Source organism: Thalassophryne amazonica, chromosome 11 (genome assembly GCF_902500255.1).
Source record: "Thalassophryne amazonica chromosome 11, fThaAma1.1, whole genome shotgun sequence".
Lineage (NCBI taxonomy): Eukaryota > Metazoa > Chordata > Actinopteri > Batrachoidiformes > Batrachoididae > Thalassophryne > Thalassophryne amazonica.
In genome coordinates, this window is record NC_047113.1 from 43,245,989 (window position 1) to 43,270,501 (window position 24,513).

Sequence of the window (24,513 nt, forward strand, 5' to 3'; positions counted from 1 at the left end):
CTCTGTTCTGTGGTCTCTGGGCCTGTCGGGTCCACAGCTGAGGGCCTTAATCCTCCACACAGCCTGTAGATAATATGCGGTTAATTAGGGTCACTCTGACTCGACAACTCATTGGATCTTCCCCGTAGCTGGTATCAACCCACACGTCCTTCAGCACAACCAATACTGTCCATGCAGCCGGTGGCCTTCCCTCTCCTGTCTGGGAAACAAAGGAGTTATAGCGGAGGTGGGGAGAGAGCCTGGAATACATTCAGAGGTGGTGTTAGAGAGGGAACAAAGACAAACAGACTTTGAAAAGAGAACACATTCACAGAGGGCAAACAAGGGTGGCGAAGTGAGAGGGAGGAAGAATCAAAGCACCATTTCTGTCCAACAATTAAGGCAACAGCAGGCAATTGTGATTTACAGCCCGCTACCTGTGTACCGACAATTCCCCATGCGTTGTACTTCCCCGTGCAGACACCCATGCCAAGCCACTTTCAGTGCTCTCCTTACTGCCAGTGGTGTAAGACGATCCCTTATTAGTGGGAGGACATTGGCCCCAAGAGGGGATTAAAGCCGTTTATTGATGCACTCCATCCAGCACTTTGGGGGGCTTTGACACTTGGCTCATCAAGCAGACAGATGTGTCAGAGAGCCTCTACCTCCGCTTATCAGGTGGTGCAGCTCCCCTGGCAATATGGACACTGACTACTGCCTACAAACAGGTATAACAGGAAAAACACTAAGGGCTTTTTTTTGTCTGAAGCAAAATGAAAAATTGACAGATGCCTTCGTTCATCAATAATCAGCCAATAAGTCACATTTAAGTTATTATCGTTAACATCATCTTGTGTATTTTAGTACTTTTAATGTAAGGTTATTTAAAAACTAGCATACTATCTAGAAAGGCATTTGTTAGAGGAAGTATGCCTATACTGGGCCAGTCCTGAAACTGGACCACCACCCATTCTCAATTCTATACAGGCTAATATATCATCATGGCATTAAAATAATGAGTAAATCAGAAAAGACCTGCACATCCAGGATGTATAAAAAAGGCATGCTGGATCAAAAGAGACAGATCAAAACCAAAAAATCTGCACAACCTGAACCACCTCCGTGCAAAAAGTTTTATTAGATTAATAAAGCTTTTCGCACGGGAGCTTTCAGGTTGTGTGGATTTTTTTTGGTTTTGATTAAAATAATGAGCCACATGAGAGTTTGTTGACAGCTGTTGTTATTTTGATGTCACAATGATATAATTACCTTGTACAGAGCTGAGAATGGGTGGTGGTCCAATTTTGGGACTGGGCCACTATAGGAACACTTCTGCCAGATTGTGTACATTTTCCAGGACTGAAAAAAAATCCACTTTACAGAAAAAAAATCCCATTTTAGAATCCCCCCCCCCCCTCCCCAGTCTAGTCTGAACATTTTGTGAAACCCTATTTTAACCATTCACATTAGTGGGTTTATTTTTTATTTTTTGTATATTTTTTTCTTCATCATTTTGCAAGTTTATATGAATCAAGCCCGAATAGACAGTATCTCACACTTGATCCACCACTTTTTCCTAGGCTTTGAAAAAGCCTACACATGTATGCTTCAAACTGGAGACTGACCTCCCACTATAATGAACCACAGATCCAGTTTATTACAATCTATAATTTAAAAGCTACCTCTACTGGTCATTTGAAAAAATGTGATTTACAGCAGGAAAAACATTGAATTAAGGAAAAAAAATAACTCGTCTGTCTTACATTTTATATGGATCACTTAATTTTGCTTCTCACACACTTTTTAGTCCCAGTCACTAACCCTAACCACGCATGGAGCTGAACCACAGACTTCCAAGCAACTGTACTTCCAGCTTCCTAATGGGCAATTACTGCTAACGAATAAACACATCACCAAAACAAAACTGTGTGTATGTACATAACAAAGCTTGCCTTCATGTTGTTTAACAGTATAGTGGTATGTTGGCACTGTTTGCAACACAAAAGTCCCCGGTTTGAAACCAGCCTATGTACCAGTATTATTTATCTTCTGCTGTGGACCACTCACCAACCCCCCATCCCCAAAAGAATTTCGGTGGGGTTTCTTAGGTCTGCTTTTGCCCTGGGTCCTTGGAGGGTGGGGAGAGGTGGTGAGCAGCACCCTTTGGGCAACATGGTTCACCCTCCATGTGACTGGAGTTGCTGTGTGGTCAGTGCCGGGGACACTGGTTGGTGGACGTGGATGGGGCAGTGGTCCGTTTTTTCTGTGGGGTTTCTGGTACCATCTGGCATTTGGCTTGGGGGCATGTGATCTGTATCTCATGGTCATGGTTCTGCTTCCATCTTCTGTGTGTGGTGGTTGGATGTACTGGAAACTCTAAATTGAATGTAGGACGGAGTGAGATTGTGGATATGTTTGGTCACTTATATGTGTCAGCCCTGTGATAGATTGGCAGCCTTTCCATGGTGTACCCCACACCTCACCCCAATGATCATTGGGACAGGATCCAATCACCCCCCTCCCCCCCCCCCCCCCCCCCCCCATACCCACCCGGTCACTGGAATGAGTGTGTTCAGAAAATGGATTGATGGATTATGTGTATTCAAGTTACTGCTCATACAAACTCACTAGTATCTAAATGTTATGTAGAAGAATTTCATGGTAATAAGGTCATTCAAATGACCTAATCTCTGATGAGGTGGAAGTTAAAATGGCACTTTGTCAAATTTTGCTGGGACCTGCTGACATCTTTGTGTATCAAAAACAAACCATACCAGCATCATTGCATGTGGTATGGGCTTACATCCTGTGTGGTTGGTTCGACTTTGGGACCTTGGGATTGGTTATTGTTAGACTGACTTTAAAGTTCAAGATAGCTTTAGTGACACAATTCTTTCACATACATCCGACATGGGAAAAGAACATAGTATTCCATGGAGAAGAAGAAGAAGATGAGACAAGATCCTATGTGGACCCAGATGGTAATTCGTGCTCAGGTTTACACCAGGTTTCCTTAGTGTGAAGTGGATGAGAATCTCCAACTCCCCCTGGATGTTGAGATTACTTCCCCTACTAACAATGGTACCCATCTTAATTCACTCTCTGAGACTCACATTTGGGTCACCTAACTTTAATTTTGTCTCACTGCCAATGTCAGAAATTCAGGATGTCTTTGTTATTCTTTGACTTACACAAGAAATATTCATCACTGATGTCAAACAAAACAAATTAAAGCACCAATATGTTTCCCCGCTGCTGCAGGTAAACATTGAAATAAGCAATTAATGACAAATGACCCTCCATTCCTGATGACAAACACCTGTCCCAAAGCATTCCTTTCATGAGTGCTTTTTGGCTTCTAATTTGTGTTTCATAAAAGCATTGATCATCTGCAAAGCAACTTTGCAATTATTCTCCAAACTCTCCTATTAGGGGAGAAACAGTGCAACAAAAAAGCATTCACTATAGCTGAGTTCCACTGAGAGGTTTTATTCAGTCAATAGAAAAGATTAATTACAACCACACTATTCATTTGGCTCTGTCACTGGACTGGAAAAATGCTTTTAGGCCTTAGTGCAGTGCTTTCACTCGGAGAGTGATGGTTCATATGCTTCAGCCTCAGATGTACTGGAGAGAAATAGAGGTAAATTTGTATCCTAAATGCTAATATCAGACAGCTGTTTGAAAGACGTCACGACGAAGAAGCGGCACTGGAAGCAAATGGAGCATCCGTCTGCGGTTTTGGAGAGGCTCCTTGTTCTTTGTCTGAGATCAGTCATAGATGGCTTACATTATGCATGTGCACATACGGAGTGATGAAACACCATGACAGATATTACAACTTGCTCTTTTCAAAATTTCCTCAAACTCACATTTGACTGAGCTCAAGCCACAGTTGTATGAACTCAAACCATCTGTTTCTCCAGTTCTTCTGCCTCTAAGTCTCAGTGTTGTGCCACCTGTCCTTTCTGTTTGCATCAGCAGATGAATTTCCCCTTAAAAACTGTGGCTGTGTAGGCTGAAGGTAGATGGATCCTGCCCTTTCTGTTCTTGGCGGTCAGGTATGGGCAGATAATTGCCAGTTCTGTGCAGCAGAGACAGATGATTACAGGCTTTATTGTCTCTCCCAGGCACAATCAACCCTGATTCAGCAATCTCACCTCCACTTGATTTATGGGTCTCTCTCTCTCTCACTCCACTTTACTTTAATATGGTCTTATCTTTCTTATATGTCCCTTCATCCCATATGCTGACTTGTGCCAACCCCCTATATATATATACACACACACACACACACACAAAACTCACTCATTCACTGCCATTTTATTAGGTACATTTTTGTTAGGCATATGTTACAGACCTTTGCTGTGGGAATGGATATACACTCAATAGCCACTTTATTAGATACACCTGTTCAATTGTTTGTTAATACAAATAGCTAATCAAACAGTCACATGTTGGAAACTCAATGCATTTAGGCATCTAGAAGTGTTGAAGAGGACTTGCTGAAGTACAAACTGAACATCAGAATGGGGAAGAAAGGGGATTTAAGTGACTTTGAATGTGGCATGGTTGTTGGTGCCAGATGGGCTGGAATGAGTATTTCAGAAACTGCTGATATACTGAGATTTTCCACATGTAACCATCTCTAAGACTCACAGAGAATTGTCCAGAAAAAAAAAAAAAAGAGAGAAGATATCCAGTGAGCAGCAGTTCTGTGGACAAAAATGCCTTGTTGGTGCCAGAGGTCAGAGGAGAATGGGCGACTGTGTGATGCCATCATGTCAATATGACCAACGTGTATAAAATAATGTTTCCAACACATTGTTGAATCTATGCCATGAAGAATTAAGGCAGCTCTGAAGGAAAAAACAGTCCATCCCAGTACTACCAAGGTGTACCCAATAAAGTGGCCAGTGAGTGTGTGTGTGCATGTATATATATATATATATATATATATATATATATATATATATATATATATATATATATATTTAACCCCTTAACGCCTAAATTTATATAGCTGTATATAAAAAAATGTTTTGTGTGTGTTTTTGCCTTTAAGAAGATGGTAAATAATGTTGAGATTATTAATTACACTTTTGCACAAAAATAAATAGTAATTTTGGTATTTTGGTAATAATTTATGTTATAATGTTATAATAATAATAATGATATGTTGCAAATTTGCGACAGCAGGCATACTACTGGTCAATTTGGTATGTTGCATATTTGAGTCAAATATTGTAACGTATATGCAACAACAGGCGTTAAGGGGATATATATATAAAAATTTTTACATGAAAACAAATTGTGCATACTTAAGACCAGTTATTTTAAAACAAAACAGAGCTATGTTCGGTTAATGTTATATTATAATATAACAAACATCTCAACATTCTACACTGAAAAAAGGAACCATGATTTAAATATCCATAAGATGTCCAAATAATATAATTTTCCATTTGGTTCTCAGTAAGAAAATAAATTATGTTATTTAGGCACATGCTGATTTTGTACATCGGATGTATATATTTAAGTAATGTAAATCCAGGAGGCTTACTTCTGTTTTTGCCAAACCTACCATAACAACATTCTATCAGGACTCTCAAAAGGTTGAGCATTTAACACCAATAAATCTGACCCAATTATTTCTTATTTTCAAGTTTTATCTGATGACACTGTTGCTATTGCTGTTCTTCTTGTTGTTAGAGCAATACTTTGGTTTTCAAAAAAGGCTGCAAAATAATAATAATAATAATAATAATAATAATAATTTTGGCTTTGCATTTAATCTTTAGAATTAAGTCTTCATTTCACTGCCATGTAAACTGCAGCACAGTTTTTCTGGGGACTATGATGCCTGTGCATTAGACCCCAAACATCTCTAAGCCAAGACCAATTCAGGCCAAGAAAATTGCCCAAAGTGTGAAGTATTTTGAGTCAGAAAGGAGCTATTAAAGAGAGCTGAGGAGGCAGAGGCAACACCAACCACAGTCTACTGTGTCATGGCCCACTTTGGATCTGCAGATCTGCAATTAGCCTCTTCACCCTTTCCTTTGGGATAAATAAAGTTGATCTTTATCTTCACCCATCAGAAGACACATCATCGTCGACACTGATGGACCACCACAAGCAAACAAACAATTTATCTGCCACTGAAGACATAAAATAACGACTGTCAGCAGTCCAAAATGGAATGTCAACAAGATGTTCAAACATAGATGAAAGTTCCTTCACTTTCAGGTCATGTCAAATGTGGGAGCATGTGCTGGTGCTGCATGACATTTTGGAACTGGATGGTAACCAGGCACACAACCTATCCATTCATACCTCTCAAAAGTAGCTATATGTTTACTTGGTGAAACATGCCATTTGGTTAAAATCATGTACGTGACTTTTCCTCACAATGTAAGTGGATCGGAGTCTCCCACAGCCGTCCCACAGCCACACCTCCAGGGTTCTCATTGCTAAAGGCATCTGCTGATCCTTTGCCCAAGTGAAAACCTACCATACACCAAACCATGTACTAAGAACCTGTGTATTTTTAAGTCCGTAATAAAATCATCAGTGTTTATTTATTTATCTGTCTGTCTGTTAGCAGGATTATGTCAAAACTACTGAATGGATTTTGACAGTTTTCACCACAAATAAATATTAGGCCATGGAAGACTCCATTAAATTTTGGACGGGATCGAGATCTGGATCTGGATTCTGGATTAAGTTACACTTTATATAGTCTTTGAAGGATGACTGTTAGCAGGATTACGTCAAAACTACTGCACGGATTTTGACAAAATTTTCACCACAGATACATTTTAGGCAAAGGAAGACTCCATTAAATTTTGGAGGTGATACAAATCCAGATCTGGATTGTGGATCAAGATTTCTCTTTATATAGTCTTTGAAGGATTACTGTTAGCAGGATTACGTCAAAACTACTCCACGGATTTTGACACAATTTTCACCACAGATACATATTAGGCCATGGAAGACTCCATTCAATTTTGGAGGTGATACAAATCCAGGTCTGGATTCTGGATGATGATTTCTCTTTATATAGGCTTTGAAGGATTATGTCAAAACTACTTCACAGATTCTCATCAAATTTGCACCACAGATAGATATGAGGGGATAGAAGACTCTACTGAATTTTGGAGATGATTTGGATCCAGACATCAGAAATCTGTGATTGCTCTTGTTTTTAATATATTTTACTGAATGATATACAGTGCATCTAGATAGTATTCAGATTGCATCACCTTTTCCACATTTTGTTATGTTACAGCCTTATTCCAAAATGAATAGAATTCATTTTTTGCCTCAAAATTCTACACACAATACCACATAATGACAATGTGAAAAAATCTTGTGTTTGTTTTTGTTTTTTTGTTGTTGTTTTTTTTTTTTTTATATTTTTGGAAATTTATTAAAAATAAAATAACTAAGTAATTATATGTGCATATGTATTCACAGCCTTTGCTATGAAGCTCAAAACTTTGCTCAGCTGCATCCTGTTTCCACTGAGCATCCTCCAGATCTACCGCTTAATTAGAGTCCACCTGGGGTAAATTCAGTTGATTGCAAATGTTTTGGAAAGGCACACACTTGTCTACATATAAGGTCCCACAGCTGACAGTGCATGTCAGAGCACAAACCAAGAATGAAGTCAAAGGAATTGTCTGTAGACCTCTGAGACAGGATTGTCTCAAGGCACAAATCTGGGGAAGGGTACAGAAACATTTCTGCTACTTTGAAGGTCTGAATGGAGCACAGTGGCTTCCATCATCCATAAATGGAAGACGTTTGGATCCACCAGGACTCCAAGAGTTGGCTGCCCGTCTAAACTGAGCAATTGAGGGAGAAGGGCCTGAGTCAGGGAGGTGACCAAGAACCCGATGGTCAGTCTGTCAGAGCTCCAACATTTCTCTGTGGAGAGAGTAAAACCTTCCAGAAGGACAACCATCTCTGCAGCAATCCAACAATCAAGCTTCTATGGTAGAGTGGCCAGACAGAAGCCACTCCTTAGCAAACTCATGGCACATGGCAGCCCACCTAGAGTTTACCAGAAGGTCCCTGAAGAATTCTCAGAACACGAGAAACAAAATTCTGTGGTCTAATGAGACAAAGATTGAACCCTTTGGCATGAATACCAGGCCTCATATTGGGAGGAAACCAGGCACCATCCCTACAGTGAAGCATGGTGGTGGCAGCATCATGCTGTGGGGATGTTTTTTCAGCAGCAGAAATTGGGAGACTAGTGAGCACTGAGGGAAAGATGAATGCAGCAATGTACAGAGACATCCTGGTTGAAAACCTGCTCCAGAGCGCTCTTGACCTCAGACAGCAGTTCATCTTTCAGCAGGACATTGACCCTAAGCACACAGCCAAGATATCAAAGGAATCACTTCAGGACAACTCTGTGAATGTCCTTGAGTGGCCCAGCCAGAGCCCAGACCTTAATCCCAATTGAAAGTCTCTGGAGAGATCTGAAAATGGCTGTGCACCGATGCGCCCCATCCAACCTGGTGGAGCTTGAGAGGTGATGCAAAGAGGAATGGACAAAACTGCCCAAAGATAGTTGCACCAAGCTTGTAGTATCATATTCAAGAAGACTTGAGGCTGTAATTACTTCCAAAGGTGCATCAACAAAGTATTGAGCAAAGGCTGGGAATACTTATGTACATGTGATTACTTATTTTTTGTTGTTGTTTTTTATAAATTTGCAAACATTAAAAAAAACATTTTACATGTTGTCATTATGGGGTGTTGTGAGTAGAATTTTGAGCAATAAATAAATAAATAAATAAATGAGTCCATTTTGGAATAAGGATGTAACATAACAAAATGTGTAACAAGTAAAATGTTGTGAATACTTTCCGGATGCAATGTAAATTGCTTACACAAATACAGAACACCAAACTCCAACAACAAAACAAAGGGAAAAAAGTAAAGCACACACACACACACACACACAGAGGACCGATCAGTATTTCAAGAAAAAAAAGAAAAGAACCAGTGGCTTGTACAACCCCTGGCAATAATTATGGAATCACCGGCCTCGGAGGATGTTCATTCAGTTGTTTAATTTTGTAGAAAAAAGCAGATCACAGACATGATACAAAACTAAAGTCATGTAAATGGGGAATCTTCTTCACAGACTAAAGTTAATTATGGAGTTCCTCAAGGTTCTGTGCTAGGACCAATTTTATTCACTTTATACATGCTTCCCTTAGGCAGTATTATTAGACGGTATTGCTTAAATTTTCATTGTTACGCAGATGATACCCAGCTTTATCTATCCATGAAGCCAGAGGACACACACCAATTAGCTAAACTGCAGGATTGTCTTACAGACATAAAGACATGGATGACCTCTAATTTCCTGCTTTTAAACTCATAAAACTGAAGTTATTGTACTTGGCCCCACAAATCTTAGAAACATGGTGTCTAACCAGATCCTTACTCTGGATGGCATTACCCTGACCTCTAGTAATACTGTGAGAAATCTTGGAGTCATTTTTGATCAGGATATGTCATTCAAAGCGCATATTAAACAAATATGTAGGACTGCTTTTTTGCATTTACGCAATATCTCTAAAATCAGAAAGGTCTTGTCTCAGAGTGATGCTGAAAAACTAATTCATGCATTTATTTCCTCTAGGCTGGACTATTGTAATTCATTATTATCAGGTTGTCCTAAAAGTTCCCTAAAAAGCATTCAGTTAATTCAAAATGCTGCAGCTAGAGTACTGAAGGGGACTAGAAGGAGAGAGCATATCTCACCCATATTGGCCTCTCTTCATTGGCTTCCTGTTAATTCTAGAATAGAATTTAAAATTCTTCTTCTTACTTATAAGGTTTTGAATAATCAGGTCCCATCTTATCTTAGGGACCTCGTAGTACCATATCACCCCAATAGAGCGCTTCGCTCTCAGACTGCAGGCTTACTTGTAGTTCCTAGGGTTTGTAAGAGTAGAATGGGAGGCAGAGCCTTCAGCCTTCAGGCTCCTCTCCTGTGGAACCAGCTCCCAATTCAGATCAGGGAGACAGATACCCTCTCTACTTTTAAGATTAGGCTTAAAACTTTCCTTTTTGCTAAAGCTTATAGTTAGGGCTGGATCAGGTGACCCTGAACCATCCCTTAGTTATGCTGCTATAGACGTAGACTGCTGGGGGGTTCCCATGATGCACTGTTTCTTTCTCTTTTTGCTCTGTATGCACCACTCTGCATTTAATCATTAGTGATCGATCTCTGCTCCCCTCCACAGCATGTCTTTTTCATGGTTCTCTCCCTCAGCCCCAACCAGTCCCAGCAGAGGACTGCCCCTCCCTGAGCCTGGTTCTGCTGGAGGTTTCTTCCTGTTAAAAGGGAGTTTTTCCTTCCCACTGTAGCCAAGTGCTTGCTCACAGGGGGTCGTTTTGACCGTTGGGGTTTTACATAATTGTTGTATGGCCTTGCCTTACAATATGGGGTGCCTTGGGGCAACTGTTTGTTGTGATTTGGCGCTATATAAAAAAATTGATTGATTGATTGATTGATTTCAAATGGCAACTTTCTGGCTTTAAGAAACACTATAAAAATCAGGAAAAAAAATTGTGGCTGTCAGTAACGGTTACTTTTTTAGACCAAGCAGAGGAAAAAAATATGGACTCACTCAATTCTGAGGAATAAATTATGGATTCACCCTGTAAATTTTCATCCCCAAAACTAATACCTGCATCAAATCAGATCTGCTTGTTAGTCTGCATCTAAAAGGGAGTGATCACACCTTGGAGAGCTGTTGCACCAAGTGGACTAACATGAATCATGGCTTCAACATGAAAGATGTCAATTGAAACAAAGGAGAGGATTATCAAACTCTTAAAAGAGGGTAAATCATCACGCAATGTTGCAAAAGATGTTGGTTGTTCACAGTCAGCTGTGTCTAAACTCTGGACCAAATACAAACAACATTGGAAGGTTGTTAAAGGCAAACATACTGGTAGACCAAGGAAGACATCAAAGCGTCAAGACAGAAAACTTAAAGCACTATGTCTCAAAAATCGAAAATGCACAACAAAACAAATGAGGAATGAATGGGAGGAAACTGGAGTCAATGTCTGTGACCGAACTGTAAGAAACCACCTAAAGGAAATAGGATTTACATACAGAAAAGCTAAATGAAAGCCATCATTAAGACCTAAACAGAAAAAAACAAGGTTACAATGGGCTAAGGAAAAGCAATCGTGGACTGTGGATGACTGGATGAAAGTCATATTCAGTGATGAATCTCGAATCTGCATTGGGCAAGGTGATGATGCTGGAACTTTTGTTTGGTGCCATTCCAATGAGATTTATAAAGATGACTGCCTGAAGAGAACATGTAAATTTCCACAGTCATTGATGATATGGGGCTGCATGTCAGGTAAAGGCACTGGGGAGATGGCTGTCATTACATCATCAATAAATGCACAAGTTTACGTTGATATTTTGGACACTTTTCTTATCCCATCAATTGAAAGGATGTTTGAGGATGATGAAATCATTTTTCAAGATGATAATGCATCTTGCCATAGAGCAAAAGCTGTGAAAACATTCCTTGCAAAAAGACACATTGGGTCAATGTCATGGCCTGCAAATAGTCCGGATCTTAATCCAATTGAAAATCTTTGGTGGAAGTTGAAGAAAATGGTCCATGACAAGGCTCCAACCTGCAAAGTTGATCTGGCAACAGCAATCAGAGAAAGTTGGAGCCACATTGATGAAGAGTACTGTTTGTCACTCATTAAGTCCATGCCTCAGAAACTGCAAGCTGTTATAAAAGCCAGAGGTGGTGCAACAATATACTAGTGATGTGTTGGAGCGTTCTTTTGTTTTTCATGATTCCATAATTTTTTCCTCAGAGTTGAGTGATGCCATATTTTTTCCCTCTGCTTGGTCTAAAAAAGTAACCCTTACTGACTGCCACAATCTTTTTTTCTTGATTTCTTATAGTGTTTCTTAAAGCCAGAAAGTTGCCATTTGAAATGACTTTAGTTTTGTGTCATGTCTGTGATCTGCTTTTTTTCTACAAAATTAAACAACTGAATGAACATCCTCCGAGGCCGGTGATTCCATAATTTTTGCCAGGGGTTGTACAACCACACAAGTGGCAGGCGGACAGATGGTAAAGCATGACCAATAGTAAGTTTCTCCGTATTTCACTTCATTATATTACGGGGAAATTTCCCCAGGTGAGAGATGCATCACATAGTTAATCAGAGGCTTCCAGTGGTGATAGAGCCTATCAAAGGAGCCTCTGAGTGTGACTTTAATTTTTTCCAGTTTCAGCAGACCAGAAGAGTTGTCAAGGCTAGCCTCTGTCACTTAAGAGTCTTATTATTTAGTTCTTTGAGAAGGTGATCCATGAGTTATCTCCTCTCAGCTTGATAATTATAATTCACACAATGCATGTTTCTATGGTCATTCATTTCTAACAGATCCACAACACTGCTGCTTCACTCTTAAAGTGTTTCCGTTTTCAGCTCCATTAATTGACAACCACCTCACTTAAGAAGCAAATTTAAGGTGTTATTACAATGACCATACCATGTTGAACATTTTTACATCCCAAAGTCTCTCTAAGTCCACCAACCAGATGTTTTTGTCAGTTCAAGTATGGAGATCAACACTAAATTCTCCCATCGTCTGGAATTATTTATCACGCCATATTAGGACCACCCAACATTGGAACTTTGATATTTTATGGATGTCTGATTACTTTCATTTGGCTTTTAAACTAGTCTGTGGTTGAGGGTTTTTTTTTTTGGGGGGGGGGGGGGGGTTAACTGTAATTTATTTAACTGTTTCTTATGGCTGTCATCTCGGTCCACTCTTTGCGGCCATAATCCCTTCAGATTGTGACAGAGACTAGGACCATTTTAGTAATGAAAGACAGCTTTGGAACACCATGTGCAAATGCACATTTTTCCATGTAGAACTGGAGTTGTGGTCAGTAAGCACATCCATCTTCATGTAGACCTCTACTGGATCCACAATGGTAACTGGGTCAAGGTTGGGGGTTGCATGTTGTTTTCTTTGTGCTTTTCAATGTTTTAGTATACATACATACATACACATACATACATACACACACACATATATATATATATATATATACACTCAACAAAAATATAAACGCAACACTTTTGGTTTTGCTCCCATTTTGTATGAGATGAACTCAAAGATCTAAAACTTTTTCCACATACACAATATTACCATTTCCCTCAAATATTGTTCACAAACCAGTCTAAATCTGTGATAGTGAGCACTTCTCCTTTGCTGAGATAATCCATCCCACCTCACAGATGTGCCATATCAAGATGCTGATTAGACACCATGATTAGTGCACAGGTGTGCCTTAGACTGCCCACAATAAAAGGCCACTCTGAAAGGTGCAGTTTTATCACACATCACAATGCCACAGATGTCGCAAGATTTGAGGGAGCGTGCAATTGGCATGCTGACAGCAGGAATGTCAACCAGAGCTGTTGCTCATGTATTGAATGTTCATTTCTCTACCATAAGCCGTCTCCAAAGGCGTTTCAGAGAATTTGGCAGTACATCCAACCAGCCTCACAACTGCAGACCACATGTAACCACACCAGCCCAGGACCTCCACATCCAGCTTGTTCACCTCCAAGATCGTCTGAGACCAGCTACTTGGACAGCTGCTGAAACAATCGGTTTGCATAACCAAAGAATTTCTGCACAAACTGTCAGAAACCGTCTCAGGGAAGCTCATCTGCATGCTCGTCGTCCTCATCGGGGTCTCGACCTGACTCCAGTTTGTCGTCGTAACCGACTTGAGTCGGCAAATGCTCACATTCACTGGTGTTTGGCACATTGGAGAGGTGTTCTCTTCACGGATGAATCCCGGTTCACACTGTTCAGGGCAGATGGCAGACAGCGTGTGTGGCGTCGTGTGGGTGAGCGGTTTTCTGATGTCAATGTTGTGGATCGAGTGGCCCATGGTGGCGGTGGGGTTATGGTATGGGCAGGCGTCTGTTATGGACGAAGAACACAGGTGCATTTTATTGATGGCATTTTGAATGCACAGAGATACCGTGACGAGATCCTGAGGTCCATTGTTGTGCCATACATCCAAGAACATCACCTCATGTTGAGCAGGATAATGCACGGCCCCATGTTGCAAGGATCTGTACACAATTCTTGGAACCATTGAAGAGGAGTGGACCAACATTCCACAGGCCACAATTGACAACCTGATCAACTCTATGCGAAGGAGATGTGTTGCACTGCATGAGGCAAATGGTGGTCACACCAGATACTGACTGGTATCCCCCCCAATAAAACAAAACTGCACCTTTCAGAGTGGCCTTTTATTGTGGACAGTCTAAGGCACACCTGTGCACTAATCATGGTGTCTAATCAGCATCTTGATATGGCACACCTGTGAGGTGGGATGGATTATCTCAGCAAAGGAGAAGTGCTCACTATCACAGATTTAGACTGGTTTGTGAACAATATTTCAGGGAAATGGTGACATTGTGTATGTGGAAAAAGTTTTAGATCTTTGAGTTCATCTCATACAAAATGGGAGCAAAAGCAAAAGTGTTGCGTTTAGATTTTTGTTGAGTGTATATATATATATATATATATATATATATATATATATATATATATATATATGAAACTCAGCAGGCCTGTTTATATTCTCTTCATTGATTTCAATGCAAAGCTGTCTCAAGTAGTCTTCACCACAAAATTGAACTTTTTGTTCCCACTTAGTATTCAAGATGCATCCTAAGCGGAGGACAGCCTGGCCACTGCCAGGCAATTCCGTTTAAGAACTCTGCTGTAAAACTGATGTAGTAAATATTTTGATTTGTGCAAAGGCTACAGTTGATGCTGTCTCAGCCTGCTCGATCCATGTCTCCTGTATGTTCTTTCTGTGCCTCTCCATATTTGATTTTGATTTCCACGAAAAGAAAACCCCTTTGACCTTCAACAGCATGACAGGAATCAATGTATGACAGAAGCAAATGTGACTAATTGAGAAAAAAAAAACCACGAAAAATAAGACAAATAAAAGTACAAATGTTACCTCACGAGTCTTTGTTACATAATACCTTTGATTTATTTGGACGATTTGTAATATCATCTTTATTATCTTCCATCAATTTCAGGGGAGATGGAATTGTGTGCTGCACCGGAAATACTGTGTGCACAGAGCAATTTGAGATGTGGGAAGCTTAGTGGAATAAGGAAATGTCCAGATACTTGTGGATTTTAGTTTATATCTAAGCAGTGTTGGATGGAGCGTTGCCTAGTAACCATAATGTCAAAGGGGAAGCAATCAGAGATGTTTGTGAGAGCTCAAGCCTGGACATTGTCCAGGTACCCTGCAAGTCAAACAATAAATGTGTTTATGATGCCATTACTAACATTTATAATGTCTTATTTCATAGAAAGACTTGAACAATACAGTGGCTTAGTGATTAGCACTGTTGCCTCACAGCAACAAGGTTGTGGGATTGCTTTCCAGATGGTGCTGTCCGTGTCAGTTTTGCATGTTCTCGTTGTTTTTGCTGGATTCCCTCCGGATGATCTGGCTTCCACCACTTCCAAAGACATGAAGGTTAGATGTATTGGGAGCTTTGAATTGTCCATTAGTGTCCATGTGAATGTGTTTGTCTGTCTGTTTGTCTGTCCTGTGACAGACTGGCAGAGTGTACCTCACCTCTCGGTCATTAATCACTGACATAGACTCCAGCTTCCTCCTGACCCTTAATTCAATGAATCAGTGAATACAAAAGCAAAAAATAAACATTTTATTACCAGTTAACTAATGCGTACTACAAGAAGAAGTGGTATTTAGGCTCAGAGTCTCATTGGTGCCAGAACTTATCTCCAGACTCTCCATGGATAGGATTCCACTTCATCTCAGGTTGCGTTCCTCAGCCACAACTGGTACCCATTTACAGCTGGATGGACTGAGACAATATAAATGCAACCTATTTTCAAAATATGTAGTGAAATGTATGAAAAAAAATGTGCACAAAAAACATCATACATATTTTTATGTAGAATGTCTATATATCCTATGTGTTTTGTACTTGGAGATTGTGATGACATCGTCCTAGTGAAAATAAAAAGTGGTCTGTTATCTTGTATTTTTCTTCTAATCCTAATCCAACCATAACCAAAATAAAAAAAAAAAACATGTGCAGTTCTGAATGTTACATGTAAAAAGCACATTGCACATGCATTTTTTGAAATTTATCAGAATACACAAAATATATCATCTGAAATGCATCATCAGAATATGTATAGGAATGAAGTGTCTCTTCCAAGAACATAGATAGGTAGTGTTATTGGCAGGTGAATGCAGGTCTACATATAGGTTCCAACTGCAAGGACATTAATATAATGTGTTACAAAATTATTCACAACAATGCAAGCAAAAATAAATATATAAAAAGGACCACAATCTACAAAGACAACACCATTTGACTTTGCAAAACCCCATTACTTACTATCTTAATGCTGCGTTCATATGTTGGCAGTAGAAAAAACGTCATGTGGTCGTCATCGCACAATGCAAGTCGTCTGCAGTGGCAGAATGTACAATGGAAAAGAACCAACTTAAAAATTTGTTTCATTTGGGAACATCTAAATGAATTAAGTTGTTTGAACTTAAGTTAGTAAGTTAGATCAACTCTAACTTAAGTTGTTTGAACTTAAGTTTGTAAGTTAGATCAACTCTAACTTACAAACGTAAGTTCAAGCAATTAATTTAGATGAAACAATTGAAATAATTCATTTAACCCCTTAACGCCTATTGTCACATATATGCTACAATATTTGACTCAAATATGCAACATACCAAATTGACCTGTATGCCTGTTGTCCCAAATTTGCAACATACCATTATTATTATGATAACATTATAACATAAATTATTACCAAAATACCAAAATTACTATTTATTTTTTTGTGCAAAAGTGAAATTAATAATCTCAACATTATTTACCATCTACTTAAAGGCAAAAACACACACAAAACATTTTTTTAATATACAGCTATATAAATTCAGGCGTTAAGGGGTTAAAAACACAGACCTGGCTTTGGTGGTAGCCTAAAATGTTAGCTTTTATGAGGTTATAGATGAATTTATCTCTGTAATATTATAAATTATTCACCTTTACCTTTAACCAGGTAACTCTGCACTAATCCAGATCCTGCTGCCTTTACTCTTTCTTAAAGTTTAACAACATCCAGTTTGGCCTTGCTGCGGCAGCAGGTCGTAAAAGTTGAAAATTTTTGACGGCAGATGTCATTACAGTGCACAGTTACCACACTCACTGCCAGAGAAGGTGGACTTTTTCCATCAACATCTCACTGAAAACAACGGAACATCCAGTTTACGGTCAGCCACGTACAGCCAACATGTGAAAATGAACATGTGAATAAGACGGGTGCTCAGCATTAAAGCGGGCGCGATCATACTGTAGCTTGGCTCACTTGCAAGTTGTCATAAAGGCCAAGAGGCCTGTGAATGAGAGGGACTGGATAACCGCACATAGTTAGCCTCATCTTTTTGAGTTTCTGCCAAGCCAGATAGAAATATATGAGAGGGGGCGTCTGGAGCAATCAGGCAGAGTCAGACACGACTGCGTTGTTACTAAAGCAAAGCTTGCTCCTATTCTTCAACAATCCCTCTAATTGGCCATCCAGAGACAGCTGCCTTTGTTCCTAAAGGATTCAGACAATAAATGCCTCCCGCTACTTTTCTGGATGCCTTTGATGGGAAACCAAATCAAGTATGTCCTTTACTTTGGCTGAAGTGATTTTTGCATTGCGCTTTGTGATGTAAACACCACAGCAAGTGAAGGACTCTTATAGCCTACCAAGCATTTTCCAATCTCCGAAGTGTACTGTGATTGAACATCTGATTTGTTTCTCCCTTCTGCTGCATTGTCCACGTTATCTTATAGCCCTCACCAATTTGCAAATACATAATGCCACACTTTTGTTTCCTCCAAGTAATTCACAGACTATTATCAACTTTTTATCATCCTTTACTATTTGATATACAATTCGCTTTTATGCTGTTCTGACACATTTTGCCACCTAGTTAAGTGCAATATTTTCACCCACTATTGTTGCTTTTTACTCTGTGCTTCCAATGTGAGATAATAAGTGTGAACGCGGGCTCCCTACTGCAACCACGTCTATATCATAGACAGCAGCTTGTTTCCTTGGTTTTGTGGTCTCATCACAGCTTCTATAATGGCACATAAGCTGCACCCCGACTGAGACTTTTACACACACACATATGTCTCTTGTTTTGTAGCGGCCCTCTCCTTCACGCTGGCTTCATAACAACTGAATTATGCATGCATCAGGAGAATAAATCAGCTTGGACACGCTGACAAGAAAGGGCACATCAGAGAGGCCACAAAATGCATAAGAAGAAATAATATTAAAGAAATATGAATGATGCTACGCATGCACTGCTGGCATTACTCTTTTTCTTTTGCATGCATTAAGTGGCTGAAGTGACAACCCGACCGCGGAATACCGATATGCATTTCAGCTGCCGCCCGAAAGCAACAGGCGAAGCAGGTGCACCTTTAAAAATGTGATCCGAGAGCCGGTGCCTGTCAGAATAAGCATACAATAAACCTCCACGCTGCCTCTGTGTCTTTTTTAACTGAACTTGGAATAAAGCTGTTTAACCACCTACCCTGTGAGCGTCAGCACTCATGAAATTACTGCTGGGAGATTCTTTGACTTTTATTATAATAATCAGGTATGCACATAACTGGTACTCATCAGTGGTGGGCACAGCTAACCAAAAGGTTCGCTTTTATAACAGCTAATCAGCTAACTGAAAAGTTATCTTTTATAAAGCTCAACCAATAAACCCCGCAAAAATTTATCGGAAGCTACAGCTAACCGATAACTTCCAGTATTGTCCCCGGTACACTTGCAACAACTACTAACAAGCTGATTTTGAGTGTTAACACCACGATCGCTTCTGGAAGCATTAAAGGTGACTACAGGTGGGCAGATCGATCCTAATATCGATAATATCGATACCAACGCTGGTATTGATATTGAACGATCCTCGTGTAAAAAGATCGATACTCAAGCTTTTTTTCTCTCCCGCACACACTGATTGCTGCGCACGCAGATTCATCACAGTCTACTCTCTGTCTGTAAGAGCAGCGCTGCACTGTGACTCACACACACACGGAGCAGTGCACCCTTGTTTTGTGGTTTGTCAGCCCTCTACCTCAGGAGATTTTGTTTTAAGTTGTGTTGAGTGATATTTTTTAAACAAAAATGTTGATTGTGATAATAAAGTATTTTGTTGTCAATGTTTGGTGAAATTCTATCCAAGGTCTTTTGGATCCTTTGGATCTATCAAGCTTAAATATGAAAAAGTATCGGTATTGCTATCGGTGATACTGGATCTGTATTTACTTGGTATCGGATCAATACCAAAATTCCCAGTATCACCCACCTCTAAAGGCAACCACAGACCCAAACAATGCGTCAGTACTTCTGTCTTTGTGTGTCCTGCCCACTGCTGGAAGCTCCTGTTTACTACATAGCTTGGAGCAGTGAAGCAGCTGAGAGGAGCAACGAAGCTCAACTCTACACACACACAAAAAAATACATCATTATTCTTTAACAGTATATAGCAGTGTTGCTGTGAGGCAGAGGTCTTGGAAAACAATGCAGTTTTGATTTATAGTTTTAATTAAAAAATAATAATCCAGATAGAATAACTCCATTAATGTCAATTCTGTCATTTGTACAAAGTTAAACTATAACATATATATTTTAATTTTTAAATAATGCACTAATTCTGAAGTTTTGTAACAAACACAGACAGATGCCAAAGGGATTATGGGTAAATGAGCTTCCACTAACACTGAATGGTTGCCTCAGTCATTCCGTGTAAAAACCAACACGTTCATGTGACGTGATGTGTATGCTGGTATTTACATATAAATGTGCTTTTGTAAAATATGCCATTTTATTCATATGCAAAAAAAAAAAAGCCAGAAGTCAAGTTGTGATTAGACAACCATCTAAATGATGCGCAGCAGAAAACACAAGGGAAGTGCTTCATAAGAGAAAAGCAATGATAATAATGATAATAAAAAAAACATCCTGGCATTTGCATCAAGCAGCAAAAGTATAGGTTGATTGCTTTGAAATTGTATTGTGAAAAATCAAATCAAATATATCTGTCATTCAACTCTAATTAGTATTTTTCACCAGTACTGCTGATTGTGCAGTTGATTGATCAGAACCACCCACAGATTTTTGTGCACAGCTCCAACTCTGCTCACGCACCTGTGCTTGTACACGCGCTCCACCGTGCAGACCGCGACCGAGGGAGAAAGTGCAAAAGAGAGGGGGATGAGGGAACAAAGACGGTGCGAGAGCGCGACGGAGAAGCTCTGAAAAGTCTGTGGGTGGATTTTCACAGTGGAAGCTGCTCTCCACCCGCCTGCATGTGTGCAGTTCTAAAGATACAGACAGCATGCTGCTTCTGTTTGATTTGACATGCGCTGTCTTTTTGATTAGGACAACACTTGGCAGTAAAAGTGTTTTGGATAGAGGCCTACTGTAAATACCACATCAAAGCCTTGGCTACACACTTTTGGGCTACTTTAGGAATCGCTTCATGGCGAATGCTTCTTTTCTAGCATCACGGTAAAGCTCCATTCTCCCGTGGGCAGCAAGGGACGGCTGAAGAAGCACGTAGCGTAGCTCTAGCTGCTTTTATATAAGCCACGGTGATTTCCTCCCCCCATCACCACCTCTTCTGAATTATATAAATTGAATGCACCAACTGTTATTGAAATGTCATTTTCATTCAGGGACTAAGCGCCTTCCCCAAAGGCACCTCCATCGTTTTCCTCTTCATGCAGTGTTTTACACTTATATCCTTTGCATTATCATCAAACATGCACATTACCTGCATGTTTAGAAGATTCATTATTCAAGTAACTTACTGGCCTATTTTTTGAGAAATCGTTGGCATTTGTGCCAAATGCTTAATGAGATGAAATATAAAGCAGCATTCCAGTTCCAGCTCCAGACTTTGATTTCCACTGCACAAATACTGAGATCTTCAAAGCTCTGTCAGCACACTCAGCCCAGAGGCAAACAGTCACCAGGCCCTAAATACTATAAGTATTTATTTTGGCATCCTGAAAAGACAAAGCGTGCGAAGCATCTCTGGGAATAAGCATGAATTAATTAAACACCGATATGCAGAAGGGTATTACAATGAAGGTTTTACAATTTTAAATAGAGTAATGATGCTTACGCAGCACTTGGAAGAGAAATCAGCTCTCTGCTGTTGTTTGGTAACTCTACCAACACTGATTTGGTTGTTCAGCAGGTGCTTTCCATGCACAAATTTTAATTACTAGCGGAGTAAGCCTGAAGGTCCATTTAAACTGGTTTTAATCGCTCGATTTGTTAAAATAATGCGGCACGATTATTTAATGAGTTCTGGTGCACATTTCAAGTTGAAAGACCTGCACACATGAAATTACTGTTAATATGATTCAAGAATTTAATGAACACATTAACTCTTGTAAAAACACAACCATGTGTTTTTACAAGAGTTAATGTGTTCATTAAATTCACAAACACAAACATAATATGTTTTCCCTTTCATTTTAAAGAATATTGTTTCAGTGCTTTCTGTATTTTTTTAAACCTGCATTACCTTTAGGGATTAATGATACACATTTTATTTGCTCTGTATATAAAAATGGGTGTGACTGGAAGTTTGGGGCTGCATCATACACAAATATGAAATAATTCTCTTTTAAGCTTAAGCCTATCACTAACTGCCTACACAGTAAAAGCAGAGATTCAGAGTCACCATTGAGATTGTTGTATTTAACACTGGCAAAGTGTCTGCAGACTTCAGACACTGTGACACTTTTAACACCTGGATACAGGCCTTTTCTTTCACCACATCTTTGTGTAACCAGGGTCGAGCAGGTCTTTTCTCATTGACATTGACACCAATGTCAATGCCAACATCAGTGTCAAAGCAAAATGTATCAAAGTGTGATTAATATAGATTTTTAAATTTCACAAGTTATAGGTACTATACAGTGCATCTGGAAAGTATTCACAGCACCTTCCTTTTTACACATTTTGTTATGTTACAGCCTTATTCCAAAATGGAGTAAATTCATTTCTTCCCCTGAAAATTCTACTCACAACACCCCATAATGACAGCATGAAAATCATTTTTTTTCCAAAATAAAAAAAAAAATAAGAAATCACATGTATATAAGTATTCACACCCTTTGCTCAATACTATGTTGTTAATGCCCCTTTGGCAACAATTACCGCCTCAAGTCTTCTTGAATATGATGCCACAAGCTTGGTGCACCCATCTTTTGGCAGTTTTGCCCACTCCTTTTTGCAGCACCTCTCAAGCTTCATCAGGTTTGATGGGGAGTGTCGGTGCACAGCCATTTTTACATCTCTCCAGAGATGTTCATTGGGATTCAGGTCTGGGCTTTGGCTGGGCCACTCAAGGACATTCACAGAGTTGTCCTGAAGCAACTCCTTTGATATCTTGCTGTGTGCTTAGGGTAACTGTCCTGCTGGAAGATAAACCATCCCCCAGTCTGTTGTCAAGAGCGCTCTGGAGCAGGTTTTCATCCAGGATGTCTTTGTATGTTGCTGCATTCATCTTTCCCTCAATCCTGATGAGTCTCCCAGTTCCTGCTGCTGAAAAACATCCCTACAGCATGACGCTGCCACCACCATGCTTCACTGTAAGGATGATTTCCTCCAAATATGATGCCTGGCATTCACGCCAAAGAGTTCAATGTGTCATCAGACCAGAGAATTTTGTTTCTCATGGTCTGAGAGTCCTTCAGGTGTCTTTTGGCAAACTCCAGGTGGGCTGCCATGTGCCATTTTACTACGGAGTGATTTCTGTCTGGCCACTCTACCATACAGGCCTGACTGGTGGATTGCTGCAGAGATGGCTGCTATTCTAGAAGGTCCTCCTCTATCCACAGAAGAAGGCAGGAGCTCTGACAGAGTGACCATCGGATTCTTGGTCACCTCCCTGACAAAGGTCCTTCTCCCCCGATCACTCACTTTAGACTAGCGGCCAGCTGTAGGAAGAGTCCTGGTGGATCTAAACGTCTTCTATTTATGTATAATAGAGGTCCCTGTGCACACTGGGACCTTCAAAGCAGCAGAAATGGTTCTGTACCATTCCCCAGGTTTGTGCCTAAAGACAATCCTGTCATGGAGGTCTACAGACAATTCCTTTGACTTCATGCTTGGTTTGTGCTCTGACATGCACTGTCAACTGTGGGACCTTATATGTAGACAGGTGTGTGCCTTTCCAAATCATGTACAATCAACTGAATTTACCCCAGGTAGACACTAATTAGGCTGTAACAACTTCTCAAGGATGATCAGTGGAAACAGGATGCACCTGAGCTCAGTTTTGAGCTTCATGGTGAAGGCTGTGAATACTTCTGTTCACGTGATTTCTTAGTTTAGTTTAGTTTAGTTTTTTTTTTTAATAAATTTGCAAAAATCTCCAAAAAAAACTTTTCACATTGTCATTATGGGATATTGTGTGTACAATTTTTAAGAAAAAAAAAATGATTTCATCGATTTTGGAATGAGGCTGTAACATAAAATGTGGAAAAAGTGAAGCACTGTGAATACTTTCTTGATGCACTGTAATTAATTCATTTAAGTTAATGCTTTAATCTGACAGTAATAACCTAATCACATAACTTATTCACAAACAAACATATGCCTGTGCCAGCTCTATGCTAACTACAACCCCTGGCAAAAATTATGGAATCACCGGCCTCGGAGGATGTTCATTCAGTTGTTTAATTTTGTAGAAAAAAAGCAGATTACAGACATTACACAAAACTAAAGTAATTTCAAATGGCAACTTTCTGGCTTTAAGAAACACTATAAGAAATCAGGAAAAATAATTGTGGCAGTCAGTAACGGTTACTTTTTTAGACCAAGCAGAGGGAAAAAAATATGGACTCACTCAATTCTGAGGAATAAATTATGGAATCATGAAAAACAAAAGAACGCTCCAACACATCACTAGTATTTTGTTGCACCACCTCTGGCTTTTATAACAGCTTGCAGTCTCTGAGGCATGGACTTAATGAGTGACAAACAGTACTCTTCATCAGTCTGGCTCCAACTTTCTCTGATTGCTGTTGCCAGATCAGCTTTGCAGGTTGGAGCCTTGTCATGGACCATTTTCTTCAACTTCCACCAAAGATTTTCAGTTGGATTAAGATCCGGACTATTTGCAGGCCATGACATTGACCCTATGTGTCTTTTTGCAAATAATGTTTTCACAGTTTTTGCTGTATGGCAAGATGCATTATCATCTTGAAAAATGATTTCATCATCCCCAAAAATCCTTTCAATTGATGGGATAAGAAAAGTGTCCAAAATATCAACGTAAACTTGTGCATTTATTGATGATG

General features: G+C 39.7%; 1 protein-coding gene across 1 annotated transcript in view; it reads left to right on the forward strand.

Annotated features, from left to right (window-relative positions):
- The window catches only part of gria3b (glutamate receptor, ionotropic, AMPA 3b), a 333,461-nt gene that overhangs the window by 133,394 nt on the left and 175,554 nt on the right, over positions 1 to 24,513 (forward strand). The gene's annotated exons all lie outside the window — the stretch shown is intronic.